This window comes from Argiope bruennichi, chromosome 8, assembly GCF_947563725.1.
Source record: "Argiope bruennichi chromosome 8, qqArgBrue1.1, whole genome shotgun sequence".
NCBI lineage: Eukaryota > Metazoa > Arthropoda > Arachnida > Araneae > Araneidae > Argiope > Argiope bruennichi.
The window spans coordinates 94,735,989-94,761,534 of record NC_079158.1 but is presented as its reverse complement, the minus strand read 5'-3'; the positions used below and the strand labels follow the sequence as shown (position 1 = coordinate 94,761,534).

Here is a 25,546-nt window from a genome sequence, read left to right as displayed (position 1 = left end):
AGTTAAAAGTCATATTAGTTTAAATATGACTTTTGAACTGTCTAAAAATTTAGACTTCTTATATTTTTTTTAACATTTTATTTGTTAAGTTATGCGTACTTCCAATTGAGAAACTAGTCTAATCTTGATCGGCTTTGAAATTAAATATTGGAATGTGATTTGAGTGGATATTTTTGTAAAATGTTTTAAATATTGCATTACATCTAGTAATATAGAATTTTGCTCTGAAAATGAGTCACAAATATTCCATGTACTGTATGTAGTGCATGTTCAATATACGAATTAAAAATTGATGTATATGTCTTCATTTCATTGTGGCGTTATTACCTTAGAACTTCAGATTAAGGGAGAGAGGCCATAACTTTGTAAATTACAATACTTTCAAATTAAAATCTTGATCCAGACCTTAAAACATATTGCCTGTGTGGCATGTACTTTAAATTTGCTCTGAAACTAGAGTATTGAAGGAATTACTTTTATACTCATCCTTAATTTAGACTTCAAAAGATTCGAGAATTTCATTCCTTGATCTCTTAATCGTTAACTGATTCCCTTTTTCCAGCCCTTACATCTCATTATTGGGGATGGGTCTTCTGAAAGAGGACGATTTTATTTTTCGGCTTTTGCTGATGAAAGAACTTTTGTGTTGCTGCGGGGAGCGAAAATGACTTTACAATCAGGATAATTCTATCAAGTTTCTTTCAGAATCATTTTCTTTTCTTTGCTTCAAACTTTTGGAATGGAATTAGGGGCCATCTTCAATATGCATTCACCAAATTAATTTTTTCCTTCCCTTTTTTAGTAAAGAAAATATTCTTAAATCGTAAAACGTTTTACGTTTATTTAATGCCCACTGAGTGTGATTTTAAAGAAAGTAAGCCACTGTAATTTTTTAAAAATAGATTTTCAATTTTTAGAGTTTTTTTCTTCTTCTGTTTTAACAACAAGAAAGATAAAGGGTAAATGAAACGTTGAAACAGGTATTAGAAAAAGGGGGTGAAAGAAGGAGAATCTTGTTCATTTATTCGAAACATCATAGGATAATTTTTGAGGATTGATTCTCTTATTCTAGTTATTTTAAAATGTTCTCTTACTTATATTACAAAAAAAAAAAAAAAAAATCATTAAATATTTTTGTAACGCGCGTCTATATAAATGCCGTTATCATAACAATGAAAAATAATGTTATAAAATATATTTAAAATATTTTTAATAAAATTGCAGGGGAAAAAAATCAGAAATAAAATTATCACTTGAAAGGGGATTTTTTTAAATCTTAAAGTAATATAAATAAAGTTTTCGTACGGTAATATATACTGATGTTCAAGAGAGAAAACGTCAGGATGTTGATTAATTTTTACCTAAAAATCTAATTAAAATTTTGAAAACTCCTTTCTGCTTGAACTCCTACCCAAAGAGTAACCACCTGTCAAATTTGGTAAGTCCAATCTAGATCCCTTTAGAGCATTTCGCACGATTTTTAATCATGCATGACGCAATTTGCAGTTGTTTATCAATTTGTAAACATTATGTTAGTAAAATTAATAATGTGTGCTAAACTGAAAAGTTTGACTATACAATTTAAAGTTTTAAATATAAGCCTCTGTCTAGCAATCTTTCATAAGTCTAGTAAATTTGCCATTCTTTCTAACATCTAAAGCTTCGTTCAACACCAAAACAGTTAACGCATGAAAGGGAACGAATTTTCTTAATTGGCCGTGACAAAAACGCATTTAGAGTTAAAGCCTTTATCGATGTCGATTTCAACCTTGGATGCTTTAAAGCAAAAACCATCCATTTTCCTTAAGATGTGTAATTGGACAAAATGTTTTTATTTTATTATTATTATATAAAAAATAGAAAATTGAGAATTTATATAAAACTCTCATAAATGTGAAAATGAAAATATCTGTTGTTTTAATGTAACGTTTAAACTCGTATTTAAGTGTGAAAAGATAGTGGACGAACAGCGAGTTTGCAAAGATGGCTAGCTAATATATATTTTTAGAGATTTGTTGAAAAAAGCTTTGACATTTTACATGAAGTATTGATTCAAAGTGCGTTTTTTATGTATGAAGATAAAGTAAAAAATCATGAATGTTTTCACATAGTGTTATAATCATGTATTGATCTTAAATGTACTGTCATCTAGCATCTTATTTGATATTTGTTTTGCAGTAAGCTGTGATATCTTGTGCTTTTCTCACTATAGGATGTACGGTGTATTCGAAATGTAAATAGGCGCATTGTATTTTATCTCAGGTCTATGAGTAGACCCTATTCATTGGAGTTCAAACGTCATCATACTTATTTGTTAAATACATTAATTGATCAATTTTTTTTACTGTTTTTGTATTTATTCAAATAGGTAATTTATAAATTTAAGGAGTTTGAATAAATATGAAGTGTATCTAAATAGTGGACATCACATATCAAAATTCCATGATAGAAAATCTATATGTATCGAACTTTTTAGAGGGAATTTTAGATTTAGAAAAAAAAAAAAAAGCTTCTTGGTATCTAATAAAATTTTAATATATTTCGTATCCACAAAAATTCTCATATGAAAGAAAAAACTGTAAATAATGCAGTAAAAAAACATTCAATTATTTAATTCATGTCAAAAAATATACTATATTAAATAGGGGGAAAATTCTTTTGTTGATTTTTACTGCACTAGAAAACCTCGAAAGACCGGGATCGCTTACGAAAAGGAAATAAACACCTCTTAGTGATTCCTATATTATTATTAGATCTGTATAACGATTTTTTTTTCCTAAATTGGAGCGAAATTTTTACTTTAAATACTGTATAAATTTAGATTTCTTATAGTGAGTATTGCACTTAATTTGAAAACTTTAAAGTGTGAAAGGGGAATTCAGCTTAAAAAAAGACGTAAAAATCGGAATGAAAAATGAAGATGCAACATGAAAGTGTGAAGTTTCAACAAATGTTATATCTAGATTTTTAAAAAATATCTGTAATTTGTATATTACTTTAAGTAAATATTTTTGGTAATTCTTTTCAATTCTAAATTCTAAAAATCATCTATGCATACTTATTTTAATCAGAAAATGATGTAAAATTTGCGTTATATAGTTATGTATATTAATTGATAAAACAAACGATATATCTATATAACGATTTTTTTTCCATTAATCTTTAAATTCGATATAATATAAAGGTTATAGATTTGGTAGCATTCTATTTTAGAATGCTGCCAAATCTATATTTAGCTTAACCACTGATTTTTTTTCCTTTTTGCATTTACCAAATATATGTGGTAAATCTGTCTTCTGGTTTTATTTATTCCATGAAGTCGAAAAAATAGAGACCATTTTGATTTCAGTATGCTTCTTTGGGCTGGGCTGCTGAATATTTCACCCGTCCCTTCTACGAATGCATTTAAATAGCCACATTTCACAGTGGAAAAAAAATATCACTCTTTTCCTTTGCCTCAGGATATAGTTCTCATATATTTCAAATCGAATGCTTTCGTGGCATATTTTTTTTTATCAGAATCCATAATTCAGATTTGATTTCTTAAAGATATTTGAATCTAGTTCTTTCAATCTCTTTTGCTTGCTCCTTATCCTGGCTTTGGATAAGATGTGTTATTATTATAAACTAGCTGCCTTTGGCGACCAAATAGATTTTTTTCAGCAAAGTATTTTTAAACTTCAAAATGTGAGAAATTTTATTTTTGTTGTGTAGTTCTTTGTTTGCATGAATAATGGAATCGGGTTAAATTTTAAATTTGTGACTCTATCAAATTTTAATTGCACGCTATACAATGCTGTAACTTCTATTTCTTATGCTGTTATGTTTCTTATTTCTTGTTATGTTCTGTTGATTCTAATATTAAATTTGTGCACACATGTGGCATGTTTTATGTATTTCCAACTGCATGTTAACTTGATTGAAAAAAAAATGAACTAATAAAAAAAGTCAGTTAATACAATCATTTAGCATACCAGCCGTTTCCCGTAGCTTATTTAATATCTTAGTGAACTATATTTATAAATTTCTCAAAAAATTATGAGAAATGAAATCGGGAAACGTTAAATTTCCTGTAACATGAAAATTTTAGCTGAATTAATGCCATTAACAAGTCTGAATTTTTAAATAATAAGACTTATTAATTGTGCAATAATCTTTCAAATTTTTTACAGATAAATGCTAAAATTTCAGTTACTTTTAATCAATTAAAATTTCAAAATAAATAAATAAAATGCACGCCACGATGCACATTTTTATTCTCCAAAATATATTTGTATATGGTAGCTCTTAGTGAGATAGTCTGCCCTTTCAGTGACAATACATGAACGTATTTTCATTATAATTATTAGAGTCATGTAATGTATTCCACTTTGAGGCGTTTTTACTCATTTTAAAGCATCTTAAAAACAGACATCAAAATTGTCAGTTATTTTAATAGCATGTCACTTCATTATAATAACTGCATTCAGAATGTTGCGTCCTTTTTTCTGATCTTTTTATTGTTTGAGATTAAATAAATTGATGACATCACTGTGTTTTAGCTTCAGGGTCGAGTGAGCAACTACTTAAAATGCAAATACAGTGGGGTTCCTCACTTTCGTGCAATAACAATGTCAGATTTATATGCATTGGATTTTTATTCCATAAATATTTAATAGTGATAGAAATTTTATCAACAAAAAATTTTTTTATTGATATTAAACACAATCTTATTTTCCAATCGAAATTGACTTAAAAAATTTTTGATGTTTACATTTTTGCATGCCCATTTCAAATATTATTATTTCTCTGAATTATGTCTTGGAAAGGATTGAAATATCATATTTTTTTTTTTTTTTATGTAAATTACGTTGTTCCAAAAACAATTACCTTTCGACTTTTCATATTGTTTTTGTTAAAATTATTGCTCACTTTTTCTTACACTTTTGAAAGTATCTCTTTTCTTTTTGTAGTGTTCATAAAGATTTATTTAATAAAATGCCTAAATTTCAAGCCAAAAGCATCTTTAAAATTATTGATATATCTTTCCATTTAAAAACTAGCAATATTTTCTGTGCCAATTTCTCAAAAAGTCGAAATACAATAATATCGCCTCTCTTATGCTTTTCAAAATACCGGAGGAATAATGGTATGAAGGTTGGGAAAATATAAAGTTTCTTTGTTAAAAGAGTGTAAAAGTCTCACAAATTTACATTTTTTATGTCGTAGAGTGTTTAATTCATATTCTCGGTGCTTATTCCAAGTAAATACCCATTTCAAATGAACTGTAGATATTCTAGTAGCTTTGGACTAAAAGACGAGAGTTCTTGCACATTCAGCAGTTTATTTTCACATTTAAGATGAGGACGGCACATAAATAAAAGATAGAAAAATATGCCTGCAGTACAGTGCGACCATGAATACAGAATTCCTTTCTACAGCACAGTTGCCATTTACAATGAGACTAACCCAATGGCATCAGAAATAAAACTTGGCTGCTAGTTATAATAGTATAATATAAAATAATAACAAAATACACTGGGACAATACATAAAATATGATAACAGAAATTATTATTATATACAAATATTATCAAAACACAAACATATTCTATTTTGCTCAGTGGCAGATTTTAATATTTTACTGCCCTAGGCACCTCATTTAATGCCGGGTTTACATTCGGCCATTTATAAGATGGCCAGTAGGCAACGCATGCGTAGAAAGGCTGAAAAATGTTCTTCGGTCGATGGCAAGTACTTTTTCCTTATTGCGCATGCGTCTGTAGAATTTGGCGTGAAAAATTTTATCATTTATAGATTAATTTGACATTTTTTGCTCTTTGTTCTTTCTGATGCGTGTTTTTTTTTTCCTTCATTTTTTTTTCATATCTTTACTATAGTTTTCCAAATTTAGGTTTGCTGACCTTTTTTATTTTTTATTTTACCATGTTTCTTTGGGTGAATATTCATCTTTTAATACGATACGCATGCGGTAAAAAAGAAAAATTCAGGAACACCAAAATGGCAATTTATAGTCCACATGGTATACCTGAGTCTATCAAATGAAATTGTTGCAAACATAAATCCATCCCTTTCTGCGCATGCGTTGACTACTGGCCGTCTTATAACTAACTGGCCGACTGTAAACCCGCTATAGCTTTAACTTTTTTTGTATTAACTTTTTTTTTTTTTTTTTTTTTTTTGCGCAGTCATACCTTGTATATTTATTCAATTCCCGAAAGGAGAACCAAAATATATCAAGTCTTAACTCCGTGAACTGAAATGGCCAATCCAACTTGCCATGAACTATCTTAAACAAACTGACAATGACAAGCTGCACGACCAGAAATTATTGAGAATTGATGTTTTTTTATGAAAAAGAAACTTGTATGTTTTGACATCAATACCTCCTCTTAAAACTAAGGAAATTAAATTTCATGAGTAATATTGACTGAAAACAAATTGCAGTTCAACTTTACTTTCTACTTTGACAGAAAATCCTTTTCCCACCTTTTTAAAGTTCTCTCATTTTTATCGAAGGTTCATTCATGGTTACATTAAGGTAATGTAGTGAGTGTCCCTTGTCCCGTTAACCGCTAATTACGACATTTGTGGTTTTTGGTAATGATTACCCCCTCTTCCCTGGCTAATGGGGTGAAGCTGCCCTCTGGACCCAAATTGATCTCAGCCTTCCACTATCGATTTGTTTTTCGGTTGATAAGACACAATGGAGTCACCAGGGCTTTAATTACGCAATTAATTAATTCCTTTCGGCATTAGTGCGTCAGAAGTTTTCGTCAGGTGCCTCTGACATCTGTCTTCATTAGTCTTGTCTGGCGTCTGGACTTAAGGTTGCCGTTGAAAGAAAAGAAATCATATCCGGATATTGCGCCTTTATCCAGGTGACGTGTTTTAATTAAATTGCATATCCTGAAAAATTTGTTCCGAGTTTTATTAAGATTATTAATTTTAAAAAGGTGCTCTTTCTTAATAATGCCCCTGGAATTTCTAATATTATGATAACAGGAAAAAGTCTTATATTCATTGCCTGGCTATATATATATATGTATATATATAATAACAATGCAATCATATTTTAGCAGTTGTGTGGCCGAATAGGAGAAACTTGAAATTTTGAAACTCTTCGATTTATTTCATCATGGGAGGCATAAAATAAGTTGTAAGAAATACGTCTGTCTGCATCTCGACACAAGAACAGAAGAAACCAAAATTTTTCCTTCCGTAATTTTAGTATGAAATTTTGATAGGGATTTCTTTAACACGTGTTGATTTAGGATAGGAAATCTTAGGTATCTTTGAAAAAATGTTATTAGAATTAAGGAATTTTATCTACTCGGAGAGGGAGAAAATAATGAAATGAGCAGTTTTATAGAACGTGTAGAATCAATTTTTTTAAAAAAAGTAGGAATTGGATCAGGAAATAAGGATACATTTTAGAATGAAGTTAATATTGACTAAAATAAAATAAAAATTAAGAAATTAATTAGAATTTAAATTAGATTAAGTGATATCATTACATATATATAATATATTTACTTTCTCGTATATAAAAGAGGAAGTATTCTAATCGTCAAAATAATTTGATCTCAAAATTTTGGGTAATTTTTACGTTTTAGATCTCCTTGAGTCTGAACACCTCTTTTTTGGAATTTATCTATTTATATATCCTACAACTTAAACGCAAAAAGCTGAACGCTTGAAATTTGGTACGTTGACTTAATACTAAAATTTTATATTTTCATCACATTTTGAAAGAAATCCAGCAACGGAAAGTCTGACTGTCTCAATGTTCATGTGCATATGAAGACGATAACTTGGAAATGCAAAATTTAGATATATTAAATTTAGCATATGACTTCATAACCAAAGTTGTAGTTTCATATCAAATTTTGGATCATACTATCTACATAAGGATCTGCCGACCGGTCTGTTCTCGTGTATATAATTACGATAACTCACCAACACGTCACATATGAATGAAATTTGGTCTTTACGACTAAATATGTATACATGTTCAAAATTTAGACCTAATCGCTTGAAAAATAGATCCCCATAATATGTACTCGATTTCCTTCACTATATTCAGAATCACAAAATGCGACTTATTGTGTCAATGTACTTTAAATATGTGCTATGTCATCAGGACACGTGATTCATTGGCTGGCTTTGGTATTTTCTCTGTGATTCATTTCAGAGATACAAATCGTTAGAAGGAGAAATGAACAGAATTCGTTTCTTTGTGGATAGCATTTGAGAAAGTCGATGGAAAAACATCCTCCTTATTTCGGTCATTCCAATTCCGGTCTTTTTCTATTTTATATTAACTTTCACTATTTTATTATTTATATTAACTATTATTTAACTATTTTGTACTGCTTCTGTTATTCGCAGTTCTTCAGCAGTGAAAAAATAATTCTTTAAAAAATATTTTATCAAAAATAGTAAAGCGTTATCTATTAACATTTCACTTCTTTATCCGTTGTGCCCAATTTATTTGGATTCAGAAAATGAATATTTCGTTTGTATTCAAATCGCGTTGGAGCAAAATGCATTTCTTACAAAAGAAAACCCATGAAAATAGTTTTTTACTGGTGCATTTCTGACAGTAATGTTTAAAAAAATTGGTGAATATAGGATTCTCAATTTGATTTTCATTTTATTTGAGAAACCATTTTTTAATTTTTCGATCCAGTTCATTTTTTCCCCATTACAAGCATGAAGGAAAAAGAAGAAAAAAGAACAGGTTTGTGGAATATTTCATTTTTTTTTCACTGTAATTAAAAAAAAATTCATTGTAAGCAAAATGTATATAAAGTTTTAATAGGAAAAATAAGAAAGAAATGCAAACGAGCTCTAAAAGAAAAATGCGCGTTCATAAATAGATTGCTAGATTTTATGCTAAATTTTAGATTTTGATCCGATTTCTGCTCCGGTCTTGTTAAAATTAGAGTAATTACAATCAATTACTCACCTCTTTGTTATGCTATTCAATTTCAGATTAGAAGAATTTCTAATAAAAGAAATATATGTAAATAACGTTCCATCTCGATGAGAAGATGATATTTTTTTTTATTGGTACATATATTTTCTGCATTATAAATATCGACTACTGAACTGCTTTAGGGTAACAAATTAACAGAATATTTTAGCTTCAACTTAAAATATTTGTTCCTTCTATCACTTTGAAATCTTTAGATCAGGATTAACGTTTCAAGTGGACAAGAATTTCGGAGTTTGAATCTAACTCATATATTTGTCCTTTGCTTTGATCTAGCTTGAAACTGCCCCTGTCCTGTTTGGTGTTGGTGTTATTTGTTTCATTCTTCCAGAATTTCGGATTCAGGAAAGTGCATGATTTTGACAATTTTGTATGTTTTTGAATTAGAAACAACAGCTTTTACAAAGAATTGTAAAGAGTCGTATTAAATTTAATTAGCTTATCATTTAACGATATAGATAGTCATAAATGGATTAATGAAAGGTAAGGATAATCATATATTCATAATAGTCTGATAATTTTAATGCATTGCAGAAGAATTGTTTTTATTTTTAATTCGGTTTTAATCTACGTTGAGTCGTTTTTTGTACCAATGGTTGGTATTTCTTAAACTGCCTATTCGCTGCAATGATGCCAAATAAATCTTAGTACTCGACACTCAAACAGATCATTAATATGAAAACCTGTAAAATTGGCAAGATGTCGAAGGGAAAATTAGATATGCAGTCTGTTTTAGTTTCTATCTTTCCATTTGGAATGGACGTTCAATGAATGAGGGTGTGAAGAGAGAGACTTGGTTTGCATGAAGGAGTGAGTGGTGGGCTTGCAATGTTCTCTCTAGCAAGTTGTTCATTGGAGGCATTGAGATGCCAGCACTCCACTGATGTAGCTAGAGAAATCATGAATGTTTAAGTTTTTAAAAAATTAATGAGGTTGTTCCGGAATTAAATTCTGCGAACCATCTAATACATATATCAAAATATTATCAGTGAGTTCAAAAGAACATGTCTATGATGATACTCTTATTTGCTGTACTACCATGAATGTTATCGACTCCTCAGTATTCAATAAGCATCCTGCCAATTCAGTTGCCCTTAACCCCAATAAAATGTTTATTCGAAAGAAAGCTATCTTCGCCATTGATTAGAGGCTGTTCCAGTTCCTCTTAACTAGATGGGTAATTTCCTTTCCCCTTGCCTTAATCTGAATGCTGTGAGTTCTGATTATCAGCTCTTTACCGACCATTGTTTTTCCCTTTGCTTCATCCGGAACGGAAATTCTAAGTAATATAATTCGTCAATCGGAACTACGTATTACTGCATTGGGGTTGTCATTCGCCACTCATCCGTGTGGGAGGTGCTTTCTATTTCCTTTATTTGGCGTTTATTGTTGTTGTTTTTCTCATGAAATGCTGCGGATGGTATGATTTGTATATTTGATTGTTCCGTATGATGAGTCATTGGTTCCGTATGATGAGGAGTTGTTATTTCCTTCCAAATGTTTTGAGTGGAAGCTATTTATAAATGGAGAAAGAAAAACAAGTAAATATATATGTTTTTATTTAGTAATCTGTATGATTTAAAAATTTATTTCTAGCTGCTCGGATTATAGCATGACCTTGATGAATTGAACTAAATTGGTTGAGAAATACGTTTGCTGAGGGTGGAAAATATATGAAATGGAGAACCTGGCGCGGAAAATGATAGGTGTTGTAAAAAAAATGATTGATTTAAACTCAGCTCAGTTTTTCCTATATCCATAATTGGTATATCTTCAATCTCATGTTATGAAGGAGCGAAACTCGGCCAAATCTGTCCAACTTCTCAAAATATATTCGTCTAATACTATATAGTTTTAACGTTTCATTCCATCAACTCATCAAATTCAGGATATACACCAGTGATTGCTGGAATATAATATCCTTCATCCCAAAAACTGAAAAGAAAATCTCATTTATCTATAAAAAAATTAAAAGATGTATTTATTATTGTTCTGCTGTTTGTTTACCATTTTGAAATTTGAACTTCTAATCTAATTGGCTTCAATGCCGTCATATTTCAAATGAAATTTTTTTTTAATTATAATTTTTAAACGAATGAAGTTATATAATTATTTTTAGAATTTTATAAACTTCATCTTAACAGTCTGGTGCACGTTAAGTTTGGAGAGGGGGTGCCAGCTCAGGTGCGTCTTCGTCCTATGAATATGGTTCAAAATTACGAGGTCCGTCCCAAAACTGCCCTGGTGTTGTTTTAAAAAACGAGACATTAACTGATTTGAACACGCTTTATCATCTTAACATTTTTTAATACTTGTCTTCATAATAATAATTCCAGACTTGTATAATTATTATTACTTATCTAAAATTATTATTATCATTTATTTTAAAGGAAATTTAAATATTTTCTTTGTGAATAGTTAGATCAGTTTATAAAATTAACAGCTTTTCATAAACACATAAATTTTATATTAAATATTTTTCTTGCATTGAAGACATTTTAAAGATCTTCGCAGCTACTTTTAAAGATCTTCAACTATCACGGAAAGATGCGCGAAATACTTTTTTTTTATTATTATTATTAAGACAGAATTTGACTAAAATATGCTAATAAGATCTTTAAATAATGGCTGAATTTTAGAATTAGAATAATTATTATATAAATTTAATAAGCAATTGTTGCTTCGATTGAAAAGCACGTTTTTTATTCCAATGTAAATGAAACTTACTTAAGAATTGACGCTACGCATTTAAAAAAAAATTCCTTAATGCATAAAAACGTTAAAAAAGAATTCTGTAAGGGAATTGGGCCGAAAACAAAGTATTCTACTTTTATACTAAACGCTTCCCTTAAAACAGAAAAGAAATCGCTTTTTAATTATTTGAACTCTGGGAAATCGTAAAACCATGTCGCTGCTTGGGGTGATTAAGATCGGTCTTTAATAGTCATTTCTGTCTTTTAGTGAAAAGTTGTCTAGCAAAGCATGTGCTTTAGTCACCCAATTTCCTCGATATCTGCAAATAAAAGGGCTTAGTGTGCAGTTCATTGAAACGATCTGGAAGTACCGCGGCCAGGGAGCTTCCTTTTAACGAGAATGGTTTTTGTTATTGAGTTTTCTGACTTCTTTTTTACTCCGTTGTCTCTACTCCTTTCTCCAATATTGGTAAATGTCCGCCATTCCATTTCATCCACAGTATGGAGACTTTTCCTTTGACCGTAGTGAGTTCAGAAAACTTTCTTGATTAAGAAATTCTTTTCGCTCTCAATAGGGTCTTCGACCAGACTGGTTTTTATTGAGGCGGAATTGGCGTTCTGTTTTGAAGACAGCCCACACTCTCAGAAATCTTCGACCTTATTGTAAGACGTGGGTTTTGAATGTAGGTGTCCATATCCGAAACCTGCTTGATTTCTTTTTTTGAAAATTTCATGAACTGCCTGTTAACTAAATACAATTTAATGCTCATGTACTTGTTCAGATTGTTTATTAGAATGTTATTCAATGTCGCTTCTGTAGATAAACAATATAAGTCCGGTAAGATGTTTGTTTCTTAAGATTTGAGAGTAAAAGGACTTTGCGCGGAATTTGTAGATTTTTATTAGCGAAATCGAGAAAGTCCGGTGTCCCAATATAATATTATAATTACAAAGAGAAGAGAGTTAAATGAATAAAATTTAGTATTTTGCATCTAAAATTAGTCTAGGCGTTCACCATCTGTCGGTCTGTACTTTCATAAGCAGATATTCATAATCTTTAAATATACACATGATATGAATAACTTAAATTAATAATTAATTAATAATTAATACACACAAAAATGAAATAACTTAAAAATGCGAAATATAATATGTGATTTTGTGACTACAATTGTAATTCTGTATCAAAATTTGGTTTCAACTAGTAAAAAAAAAACGCATTTAAAAAATTAGATTTTCATTTACCATTAACCGCATATCAGAAATTATTTGCCCAAAAAATTCGCTAAGGATCTCATGATAGATTCATTAAAACTGTAAAATTCATCCAAAAGTATATATTTTATAACTATTTTTCGTCAACGCTATGCAAGGTAGTCGCGGTCTTATCTAAGATCCGTAATTTTATGTGGGAGGCATGAAGATAACGCTTTCATTAGAGAGTATGCGACAAAGTTTTAGAAGACCGCTCCTTCTGGTTTTTGCATACATTCGTTTGCGAATATGTTTAGGCTAATTTTCTTCTTTTTTTATTACTTATAATAATAATTCTATGCAATTTCAGAAAAGTACGCGTTTTCTTAGCAGTCTGGAATAAGTTCGATAATTATCTAATTTTAGATCCAATATTAGTTGAATAAATAATCAGTATGTTTGTGATAGGCATACCATAAGGTCATAATCGTTTAAGTCAATGTTTCATTAATTTACCCTCAAGATTTAAGCAGAATTTGTTCAACACACGTGGCAAACATGCACGTAAAGTAAAATAATATTTTTTTCTCGAATTTACAAAACTTGTTCTCCTTTTTTTTTTGGTGAGAAACATGCATTTGTGCTTTAACCCCATTTTAGTAAATCACAACCTTTATTTAATGCTGCTGGGTTTTTTTTTTTTTTTCCGTCCCTTTGGAAAATAAGATAACATTTTTCTGACATGACGTAACCTAAAAGAGAAAAACACGTAATGCTCGGTTGATTGTCATAGCAACCGTATTGAATTTTCGCTTTGTTTCTGGAAATGTGTTTGCGATTTTCTTGTTGCTAAATGGTAATCACATGTTTGTATAATCCTTGAATTTGCTGTGAAGCTGCAATCCTTGAAAAAAAATTCCAAATATTTATGAAGTACGCTGTTTGTAAGACTTAGATGTATTCAACTGTATAAAAATTGATCCATTCCTTTTAGAATGAAAAACTACTCTCCTTCGTGCATTAATGCTTGCCAGCCGTGATATTGTTTCAGTAATGTTATCATCGTTTGCCATTCGAAATACTCATTGAAAATATTATTACGAACTTGTTCGCGCGAAATATTGGCTTTCCTAGTGGTTAAAACTATTGATACGGAGTGCATTTATTTAAAATTGTACTTTGTTATTCTTTCAACTTAAGAAAGAAAGAAAGAGAGAGAGAGAGAGAAAAAGGTAATGAAAAGATAATTGGAATGAAATCAATCTACTGCAAATTACTGCCCGTGCTAATTAAAGAGAGATATATATATAACATATTCTTCCAGGTATTAAGCTAACAAAAAAAAAACGATTTTAGAATTAATTTCAATTTATTTTTCCACGGATGGGCATGATTTGCACGCGGTGATAACCGGTGGTTAAAATGTGGCTGTTTACAGTGGGACATAAGATAAAAAATGTGAGTTTTTCCCTCAGTACTTTTTACTGAGAGATTCTTATAGGGATTTCTTTGACATGTCGATTCAGAAAAGGGTATCTTTAGAAGGAATACCGTTGGTGTTAGGGATTTTTAAAGCACATATTAAAAGAAATTAAATGAAAAAAGGGGGTATGTGTCTTGAAATAAGAGACAACTTTACAGTAAAGTAGTATAAGCTAATTTAAGATTAAAAAAATTAGTGATTAATTAGGATTCAAATTAAATTAAGAGATTTCATATCCTAAAAACGCAGTTTTTCACCGGAATCGCAATCATAAACATTAAACTAATTCTTAAGAAGTTAAATGCAATCAATATTTTCAGTGAATCGCCAAAGGCGTCAAATGTTATATATTTCGAAAAAGTATTTTGTATGAAGTCTGGCTGCATTACAGGATTGTCGCAATATTTTTGTAATTAGTTATTTTCTTAATGCGAATTTATTTTGGCTGTGATCTATGTATTTACATTCTTGGTAGTAATGATGTGCTTGATGTTAAAATTTTATGTTTAGTAAAATTCTCAAAAAAAAAAAAAAATGTACTTGTATTTCTTTATTATTTTAAATTATGTCCAAATACAGTAATAATTTTTGAAGTTTGATTTGTGTTTTTTTTAACCAAAAATCATTAAATCAATATTATACTTCTTTTTCTTCAGATGAAGAAACATAATTTATAAAATGCTTGCTTTCGAGTCATCAGCAAAAAATTGTTTTGAAAACGAATGAATAATGGCTTTATCAATATATAAGAACTATGTTTTTTCAACTGTTATGATTCTGATGCACCTATAATTATTTTCTGAAATCGATAATATTTTCTTTATGTTGTGTACGATAATAAAACTTCACAAAAAATAGTCACTAAATATTTGTATGCAATTAATAATACTGAGTTGTATTAAATTCAAATTTCAAAATTATTTTCCGAACTTCGAAGAAAGAAAATAATTAGTTATTAGTGATTTGTATGCAATCGATACTGCTGAATTGTGCTAAACTCAAATTCCTGCCTTAATTAACTGAATTGCCTTAATGAACTGAAATTAACAATTAGGTTTTTACGAACTATTACTTAACTTGATTATTCTTTGTTTCTGAAATTGGAATTTTATAATCGATTTTTGATTATCTGAAATACTGCATACTCATGCATTCTCAATGACGGTACACTGTTTTAATATTTTTAGATTTTACTTATCATTTAATAGATTAATTTAATTTTTATTTTATATGTACTTAGCGCCACCTGGTAATGGATTTTTGGGGAATCGATTTTAAGAATCCATACCATTTATAATTATAGAGTACAAATTTAGAATTAAAGAGACAAATAATTAGAATAAAAATTTTCTATTTTGTGTATTTATAAAAAATCATTTTTACTATCTTGCAATTAGTAATTATTTGCTTTCATTTCTCGCTTCTTTGAATAATTGCTATATAGTGATATCGCTTTATTTTCTTGAATGAATCGTTACATGCTTACGTGAATAATTTGAAATGCCTTATGGAATATGAGATAAGCAAACAGGTCTCCTTTTTGAGATACCGTCACCACTAATCGGGTCAAGGCTAGATACCTCCTACGGCACTTTGTTTCATTTATGATTTCATCTTTGCGCGTGAAGACTGATTTTGCATCTTTTTTTCAGGGTCAATTATCTCGATCCCGTTAGCTCTTACAGTTCGCAGTTACCTTACCACTTCCCATAATCGATAATAATGTTTATCGATGACATACTTTCACACTAGCACGATCTTACTTACCGATTCATCGTTTGTGTTTTATTGATCCCATTTTTAAGAGTCACTCTGTTCTCCACCTGTGTGACATTTGATGTAGGTTTCTCTCTGTGCCAATCCAAAATTTTCACTCGCCGTTTTTAGCTGTGATGTCGCATGCTCTCGAATTGGGAACGAAGAGAGCAACAGCCATCGCTTTCTTTCTTTCTTATTCTTTTTACTGTACGAGAAGTATTTTGCTTTTAAATTGGATATGGAAAATCATCGAAAGAATTAGATGTGGTTATAGTTAGCAATTCTTGTCAAAATGGAATAAAACTTGATTAAAATTGATATAATTTTCACCTTATTTCAGTTGCAATCCTACGAGAGTGTTTGGAAAGGAATATATATTTGCGCATGCGATATAAATCAAATTTGTTACACAGATACAATTTTAGAATTATATCATCTTGAAGAGAATATTAAAATGTGATATCGCAACGACAGCGTACACTTTAATAACTTGCAATTAGATATTGGAAAACATGCAATGACGGATTTCAAAATAGGTAGACTAGGCTTTGAGCCGCTAGGCTGAAATGTGGCCTCAAGTAGATCGATTAAAAAGCTTTATTTTCTTAGTTGCGAAATAAGTTAATAAATAAAATACCAATTCTAAGAATGGTAAAATATTAAGATAAATTTAACACTTTATCAAATATAATTAGTGAAGCTCATACACCGAACATCGGATTCAATAATATTTGTATTCATGTATGGATGCTGGAATCATAATAGATAAATAAAAAGTGTACTCACAAAATTAATAAAGTAAAAAAAAGTATTAATCTAAAATATATTATTAATGTATTAAAAATATGCCGAAATATGAAACTCATTTCATCATCATATTAAAAGTGGGACCTCATTATGTTTACTGTCTAAGGCCGTAAAATACCTTAGTCCACCAGTGATATTTATCATGTGACTATGACGTCATGTGAAATATTGTATTAAAATTATGAATTTCTTGGTTCCTACCACGTTTTTTGACAAATCATTCAAATAGGGGTATGATAAAAACTGAAATAACGATAATACTTACCTGTTCAGGCTGCAGTTATGTATTTATTATTTGACAATTTTATTTTTATAAAATAAATTATCTAATTTTGTAGTACATTTTTATTAAAATTAGAAGCTAATTGAGATTATTAAGAATATAAAATGAGCTGGTAATCAGTATTTTAGTGGATTTATTTAACTGAAATTATAGGTTTCCGTTCAAAGTTTTTATCCTTGAAATATTATTTCGATTCTTTATCTCTCTGTAAAAATCTCTGTAACTAAAAAATTTTTATTGTTTAAAATCCTTGGCCAATATTCAAGAATATTCATGATTTTAAAATTTTTAAGTTGCAGTGTAAGCAATTATGTAAAGATATGCTATGATATTGAGTTACATAATTTCGTATTAGTAAATGATTTGAATTATTATAATAATTAAATAAATTGAATTAGATTATAATTTCGATTTTATCAATATGTTTTAATTTTTATCAGTTGCTTATAAAAATAAAAACGTCTTTATCAACAACGCAATCAAATGATGCAGACATGAAAGCCTAAAAGACTTTACTGGCATCAATTTATGTTATCGAAAATGTTGATAAATGCTTTAACTCTTTCTAAAATGTATGCGTGCGCTTTAATGACTTTGGTTCGAAAAGTCCGGCCTTTCCATAATAATGTGTGTAATTTAATTTGGCCTTTAATTCCACCTCACACAATTCTGTCTCACTGGCGTTCATTGTCTGCTTCCCTGGAATAAATCTGCCGCTTTGGCTGCTTACGGAATTAAAGGGTAGTGACAAGGAATTAACTTTGCTGTACTTAACAGTTTTATCACATTATGTGGAACGAAGTCAAGAAAAATAAATTTCTGTTCTGGTTAAAAATAGCGTCTGATGGTGATGAAGTTCTTCTGGTGAAAGAGGAAAGCAACAGTCATATTAATAGTTTTGCTAATAAAAATAATAATAACTTCCTTCCTGTTGAATGTATGAAAAGATGACATCTGTAACTATGGCATTCTCCAAAACCAGGAAGAAATAACATAACGATATTTTATTTATTATAGTGACAGGGTAACAAATGAGTTTTAATTGAAATAATCTTGAGATTTTCACTAATCTCCATTTTTAGATCTCTTCGTGTCCGAAAAACACATTTTTGAAATTATGTGTCACTGTCTGTGAGCACCAGAACTTAAAAATGCTTTAAATTAGATAATGTGTTTTTAATGCCTAATTTGTAGATTATTTTTATCAGATTTCAAACGAAATCCATCGAAATAAAATCTGTTTGTTTGTTGTATGCATGTGATATCTCAAAAACTCTGATAACTAGATGGATAAAATTTGGGACATAGTGTTGTGTTATCATCAAAAATTTAGTAGTATATAAAATTTTGGGCTAAATACATTAAAGGTGTAACTGTCAGTATATATATATTCACGTGTATGTGAATACGATAATTTTACATTTAAAATGACATAATAAATTTTATTGATCTAAAGATGCTGCGTCAAAAACGCAGTGCCTTAGGTTAATAAACTATGTGATTCTTTTTTACATTGAAATTGTATATCTGTATCACATGTTGGACCCAACTGGACAAATGGAAGGTTTCCATAAGGCGTATTCAATTCATTTGTTATATAAAGCTCCATACTGCTCTGCATGCAAAAATCTTGAGGAAAGCGGGCTTTATGTCTTGCGGATGTCGCCATGAGCTTCGAAAGTTTGTGGTTTCTCTTTCCATCCCTTGCAATATGTTCTGGGGGGGGGATGCAGAGGAGGGTAGAAAGAAAGTTGGAATAAAGGTGCTGTATTTAAACATAACCGAAAGTCGAGATGGAGACATTCTGGCTGCTTTTTATAAACAGCATACTAATGAAAATATTATTTAAGGCATTGTTGACAACCCTGTTAAATTACTATGAAAGTTTAAAATAGTCGATAAGAATACTATCTATGTTATACAGTATCCCAAATAAAAAATTTCTTAATAAGCATTCATTGTTTAAAATGTAATGCTCTCACTCACATTATTTATGTAAAAATCTCAAAATGAAGCACGTGCTGTCTTGATCATATCGATGAATAGGGTTTATTTCATAAATTTATTAAAGAATAGTTTACATTCTTGTTAAATTGAAGTCTCAAAAGTCAATAAAGGTTCTGTATAGATAGCATAATATTTCAGTATAGTGGTTTTTCATAATAGATATTTATTATTGTTCCTTTATTATCATCATATCGACTTGCCACCTTTCAGTCTTTTACGAAATATAGGCATCTTTCTGTTGTAGAAATTTTTTTTGTTGGTGTTTATAAATTAAACTTTTTTTAATTGGTTTGCCATTAAAAGAAATCATAAATTTTTAGATAAAATTTATCCGTTATTGAATGTGATTCAACTATTTATAATTGGGGCATCAACCTAAACCTTTGTATCACCATCATGCAAAAATTGGAGTATAATTTCCATATATTATATTATTTCGAGTGAATTTTTTGTTTAAAATGTCTGTATATTATTATAAGAAAGGTAATAGTTTTTTTTTTTTTTTTTTTTTTTTACTATTTTGATGTTTCTAACCATGTAGGAGAATCATCTTATTCTTGCTTGAAGCATAAATATCTAACTTTATCAAGATAAAGTGTAAGCCGTTATCGAATTTGATACTTTAAACGTTTTCGTGAGTTCAAGATTTTTAAATTTTCAAACTCAATAGGGGATTTAAAGATCTCACCATTTTTCTTCAGACGTCCGGAACAGCTGTTTCATCCATCTTTATCATAAATTTTCCCAAGATTCATTTTGATGCTGCCCTTTTATCTCTCTGTACTGAGATTGCGAATGACTGTAATACCCTACCTTCTTATTCATTCTCTTGAAAAGCACGAAATCTGTTTAGATTTATTGCGATTGTGATCCGAATGGTTTCAGCCCATAACAATAACCTTTAACTTGACTATCTCTAACACCGTTTATTAAAATTTCGTGAAGCAGTACCGGGTTGCATCTAGACTGATATTGTATTACCAGTCCTAGATAACGCTCACAATATAGCTGCACGTTCCGATCTATTTCTTTACTGTAACGGTCGGTCTAGTTAGATTGTTAGGTTAATAACGTTAGTCTTGTAACTATTTATATATTTTTCGATAGCATGTCAAGTGAAATAAGGCAATAGCATTCAAATATTTGTTTCAAGATTCCAACAGATTTATAGGGCATTCGAGCCTCATTCTTTCTGATTATATATGTGATGAAATACTGTGAACTGAATGTATATTGTATAATTTTAAAGGATTAAACTAATTTCCAATGTCTTTGACTAAAGCACGGAAGTTGCAGCTGTTTATGTATAATAACTAACTGATAGTTTAAATTAAATAGTTTAAATTCTTGAAGCATGAGATGATCTTTTTATTTTAATGAAGTGTAAATAAAATAAAACGAGTTAAGTTGGATTCTAAGCAACTTTTAATCTGTTTCTTCAAACTGATGGACCTGACTGGAGACTATATCGTTCTAAAGATAGCCGCCAATCAGACAAGCTAATCTGTTTTTGCAAAAATAAACTAAATAAACTACCAAAACAATTTTAAAGTTGCACTTTTGTGATGTAAACGTTAACAAAGTACACTATGAAATGTGATTTTATAATGTTAATTCATTACTTGCATGCAATCCTTCTCCTTATTCTTTTATCCTTAGTAATATCCTTATAGCTTATCCATTCTTGAATTTTATCCTCGACAAAATTACGGTTAAACTAACTCTATTTTTATTGGTCTTTTATGATTCTTGGCTTTTTTTATGATTTTATTTCTGAATTATTTCTGGGTCTTATCTGATTTGTTTTTTAAATTGGGGATTTTAATATCAGAATATCTATGCATATTATTTTATCGTCTTATGCTCCTATATGTAATGCATCTCTATATGAAGTCTCGATTCTACCATACTTTCTGGTTTTATTCATTCGATATCTTAACTTAGTGAACCTGCACAGAATGGCTCTTTTTTCTGTCATTTTCTTCTTTCCTAATGTTATTTCTTCTTAATTTTATTTCATTTTTGAACAAAAAGAAATGTTTTTCCTCTTCCTAAGCATATTTCATTCTTTCGTAGTTTTTGTTACTCATGATGCATCCACCATTCCTTTCCTTTTTATAGTAGGCTGCGTTAGGATTGTAAAATAAGCCGGTTTTTTCGAATTTGTCAAAAAAATAAAATAAATGCAGTACCTTTCTTAATCTGATTGGTGTTAGCCGATCTGTTCGTTGTGCCGTTTCATATTAAATTCTTTTGTAGCAAACCTTTTTAACGTCCGGTTTAAATCATTTTGCTATTTTTTTCTCTTAAAAATTCCTTATCATAAAGCATAATTTATGCCTCGAAATGAAAGTGAACTTAAAGCTAAAATACTTGTACACATAAAGAACAGTATACTAAGTAAGGAGTAAAAATATATGTAACGAAAAAAAAAAAAAGGTTTTAAATTGATACCTGCCGGCAAGTGTTTATTTCTTACTCTCATTTGTTTGTGAAAACGATGTTTGTTTTGTAAAATTGCTCACCGTATTATCTCAATATACTATGATTATTTGTATGCCATTTGCTAATGAATCCCTTCTTGAAATAGTTCTCTTACCTTCTAATTAATTAGACGATACATTGGATATTGCATATTGATAATTAGGCATACTATTATTCTGTTTCATGTTCAGAGTTGAAAATTCTTTAGATTGTCTAATATGTTCACTCATTTTAATCAAACTAGTTACCATCAATGACTTAATGACAGCTTTCTTTTCCAAATAGTCGAACTTACCTGTAAGAGGATACTAATATTTAAATCGAAGTAAACCTACTACTACCCTACTAAGTAGATTTATTCTAATGATTAGCCTATAGTTTTCATATAAAAAGCGATTATTAAAAAAAAACAAGCATTAAACTGCAACATTCTATTTGCTATTGCCTTTCCAAACGCTATTCTTCCAAAATTTCGCATCATCATCTAACAAAAAGAAACGCTTCTCCCCTGAAAAGCGGATTTCATCCTTTTTATTCGTGGCTTTTGTGGATTTCTCGAGATACACACACACACACCATCATCATCTCCGGTCATACAGCACGCGCCACGTATCCCCATTAGGGCAGTAAAGTGAGCCTTTGGTGCATCAGTAAAAGGGAACAAATGGTTTCGTACCTGTACATCACCCGAGTGCCGGTCATTCTTTGTCATGCAACCTATATGTTGTTTTAAAAGTTCCTGTTCAGCCCTTTACTCCTTCCTCGAAAACCTTTTTTCCTCGTTATTTATTCATGATTCACTGCGTCCTTTCTTCAACCCAAAGGAAATTCGGAAAAAGTTCTTTTATCAAAGAACTATCAGTTTTCTGGGGCGGATTCTTTTCAATTTATGCGCAAAATCAAACTGCGAATCCATCTTATTCTTCCTATTTGAGAATCCTAGAGCGTTGAATTTAAGGTAGGATGCTCTTTGAAATGAAAATGCGTGCTATGCTGATTTGTCTGCATTTTCTGTCCTCTACTTGGAATTTTAGTGTGCCTTTAAATTTATTTTTGTTACAGTGGGTTTATACATGATTCTTGTGATTATTCAATATAAAATGAGTTCATTTATTCTTGATATTATTTTGCAGTAGATTATTGCCCCAAAGCATTTTATAATTTATTATAGTCTTTAATTTTTTATTCGTAAATTCGAACAATAATCCCCATGTTCTTTTATATCGATTTCTCTTACGGTATTGATTTTGGACTTGCTGACAATTAACTATTTGCCTTCGCATTGTATTTAATTATTTAAAATATTTTTTATAAATATAGCCGTAATATCTCTTTATATATTCAAGAAAGCAGTGAATTTGTGTGAAAACATTCAATTAAAAAAAAAACTTTAAAAAATGCATCTTTATCCAGCTTTGCAGTCTAGAATTATTAATATTTTTTTATTTTCAGATATAGATAATTCGCTTATAATTTCCTTTATATAATTACTCATATCATATAGTATTTTTCTTAAATTTTAATAATAATGTTTACAATATTTAAGAGGAAAGAGGTGATCTTTCCTTTGATTGATGTCATGAATAGTGTTAGCGCCTCGAAATTATTTTTACATTTCTAACATACAGATATATGTCTTACTTTGAATACGGGTATATAATTGTTAAAAATTTGCTTTCTTAGGAATATTAATAATTAAAACAACAGCTGTGAAAGAAATTATTTATATGATTTTTGAACCTTTATTTTTTTATTATCTTGTATAAGATAAATCTTTATTAAATATTAAAATCTGCAAATAATTATAATTTTTCATCGAAGTTTTTAAATTCTTCTATTTCTGATTAGAAATGTTTTGTATACGGAATTTGTATCATTATTTCGAAACCTTTTTCAATTTCATCCGAAGATAGTGGTATTCACTAAATAATGGCAAAAAAAAAATGACGTTAGAGTAATCAATTGTTCGAAATTTTATATTAAGATCATTATTTTGTACGTTATTGAAAATTCATTAGCATAAAAAAAGACATATTGGAAGTTCGGAAGAATATATCTAATTGATTTTTTTATAATAATTGTTTTTGATAAATACTAATATATCATGCTTTTTTTTAGAGGGGAAATATTTTTGAAAGGTAGAACTATCGGATCATTATTGTTGACTAAGTTGAAATTATCCGGGCTTTAAAAATTTAAATGATTTCAAAAATATTTTTTTTTATTAATTTTGTTTCGAATCTATTTTAATTTTGTACAGAGTGTATTATAGTATCTAATGTAAATCAATTATTTGTAATTTATATGTAAATCAATTTTTTATGACATTTGATATTCATAATGAAAAGAAGATTCTTTTGATAAAGAATCTTCTTTTTTTTAATGTTTTGTGTATTTTTTTATTTAAAAAAATTTTCAATTATTTTTTTTTATTGTGAGCGGGAGAGGTAATACTAATGAACATTTATGTTTGTTTTTTTTATATTGTAAAAAATAATCTGCTTCATAATTTCAGTTTTCTAATTTCTGTTATTTTTATCCTTCCCTTTTTTAACTGTAAGGCACTTAGTCTATTTTTTGTGTACAAAGATTTTAAAAAAGTTACAATGTAATTCATTGTAGAATTATAATAAGCATTTAATGCTAGAGATGTCAGTTGTAATAGCGTGATAAAGTAATTTGCTCTACATCAAATTACATTTTCCTCAAGCCTTCTGACAACAAAATGAATAATTTTTCACTTGTATTTTAAGCTGCTCATTGTGCAAAATTTATTTTTGAACTCTTATAATTCAGGTCTATCCCAAACCAAACGTGAATATCGCGAATCTGATTTGTCAAATGATGCCAGAGCTCAAAATTGCAGATTTTATTTCATTTGGCTTCCACAAAAGCAAGCCGGAAATGAACGAACTAGGTTACTTCGCATACGTTTTTGAAGCATCGTGTATTTCTACGTTCAGTGACTACTCAAAGCAACATAACGTGCAAGCGATGGCGTTACTGATGGAATGTCGTAATAAACGCTTTTAGCGCGTCTTAGCAGCGCAGGGAAAAGTTGCACGAAATTAAGCAACTCTAGTTTTAAATAAGAAGCATCATGCCAATCACCGTTCTTTAAGAAGTTTAATATCTGGGAAACCGAGCTTCGCTTGGCAGTTTTTTCGGGGAAAACATTTAGATACGAATCATATACTGACTACATATGAATATTTTTCAATCTTACGTACATATGAACAGGTTATTAAAATAAAAAATATATATATGAATGTACTTTGTTTAACATGTTATTCGAAACAATCTACTGTATTCATTTTATAGTTTATCTATCATTAATTATATTTTAGAATTTACACTCAGTTTCACCATGGTGAAATTGGGTCCGAGATGGCGCTATATGACATTGTCAGCATTAGAGCAGATAGAAAACTTTTCTAATAGTTATGTATAAATTTTTTTTTAATGTGTCTTTTTGTAAAATTGCGGGGTTTTTCAGGATATACATAAACTCAAAAAGCAAAACCTTATCTAAATATAGAATTTGATCCGACTCATTAGAGCCGTTTCCAAGTTAAACGAAATAAACATATATACAATAACTAATCGTTTACAATTATAAGATTTATATATATAATTTGCTTTTAAATACATTGTTACTAAGTATATTAGGGTCTATTTCATGCGGCTTATTGATGAGTCACATATTGTTTGTCAACGGATTCTAAAACCTTCCACGCTTTCGCGCATGCGTTAGGATGGGTTTAATTCGTCAAAATAGGGATGAGAGGAATGATGTTTACATTTAAAATGATGAAAGGAAATGATGTTTACATTTAAAAA

The 25,546-nt window shown here is 29.5% G+C and overlaps 1 protein-coding gene across 4 annotated transcripts in view; it reads left to right on the top strand.

The window, feature by feature from the left end:
- LOC129980952 (ecotropic viral integration site 5 ortholog-like) overlaps window positions 1-25,546 on the top strand; it is a 173,746-nt gene that overhangs the window by 54,550 nt on the left and 93,650 nt on the right. Inside the window, exon 1 of one of the 4 annotated variants that reach the window (XM_056091474.1) lies at window positions 10,425-10,538. The exons of the other annotated variants lie outside the window; for them this stretch is intronic. The gene's annotated coding sequence lies outside the window, so the exon portion shown is untranslated. Of the gene's footprint in view, window positions 1-10,424; window positions 10,539-25,546 lie in introns of those variants that run through there. 4 annotated transcript variants of the gene reach the window in all.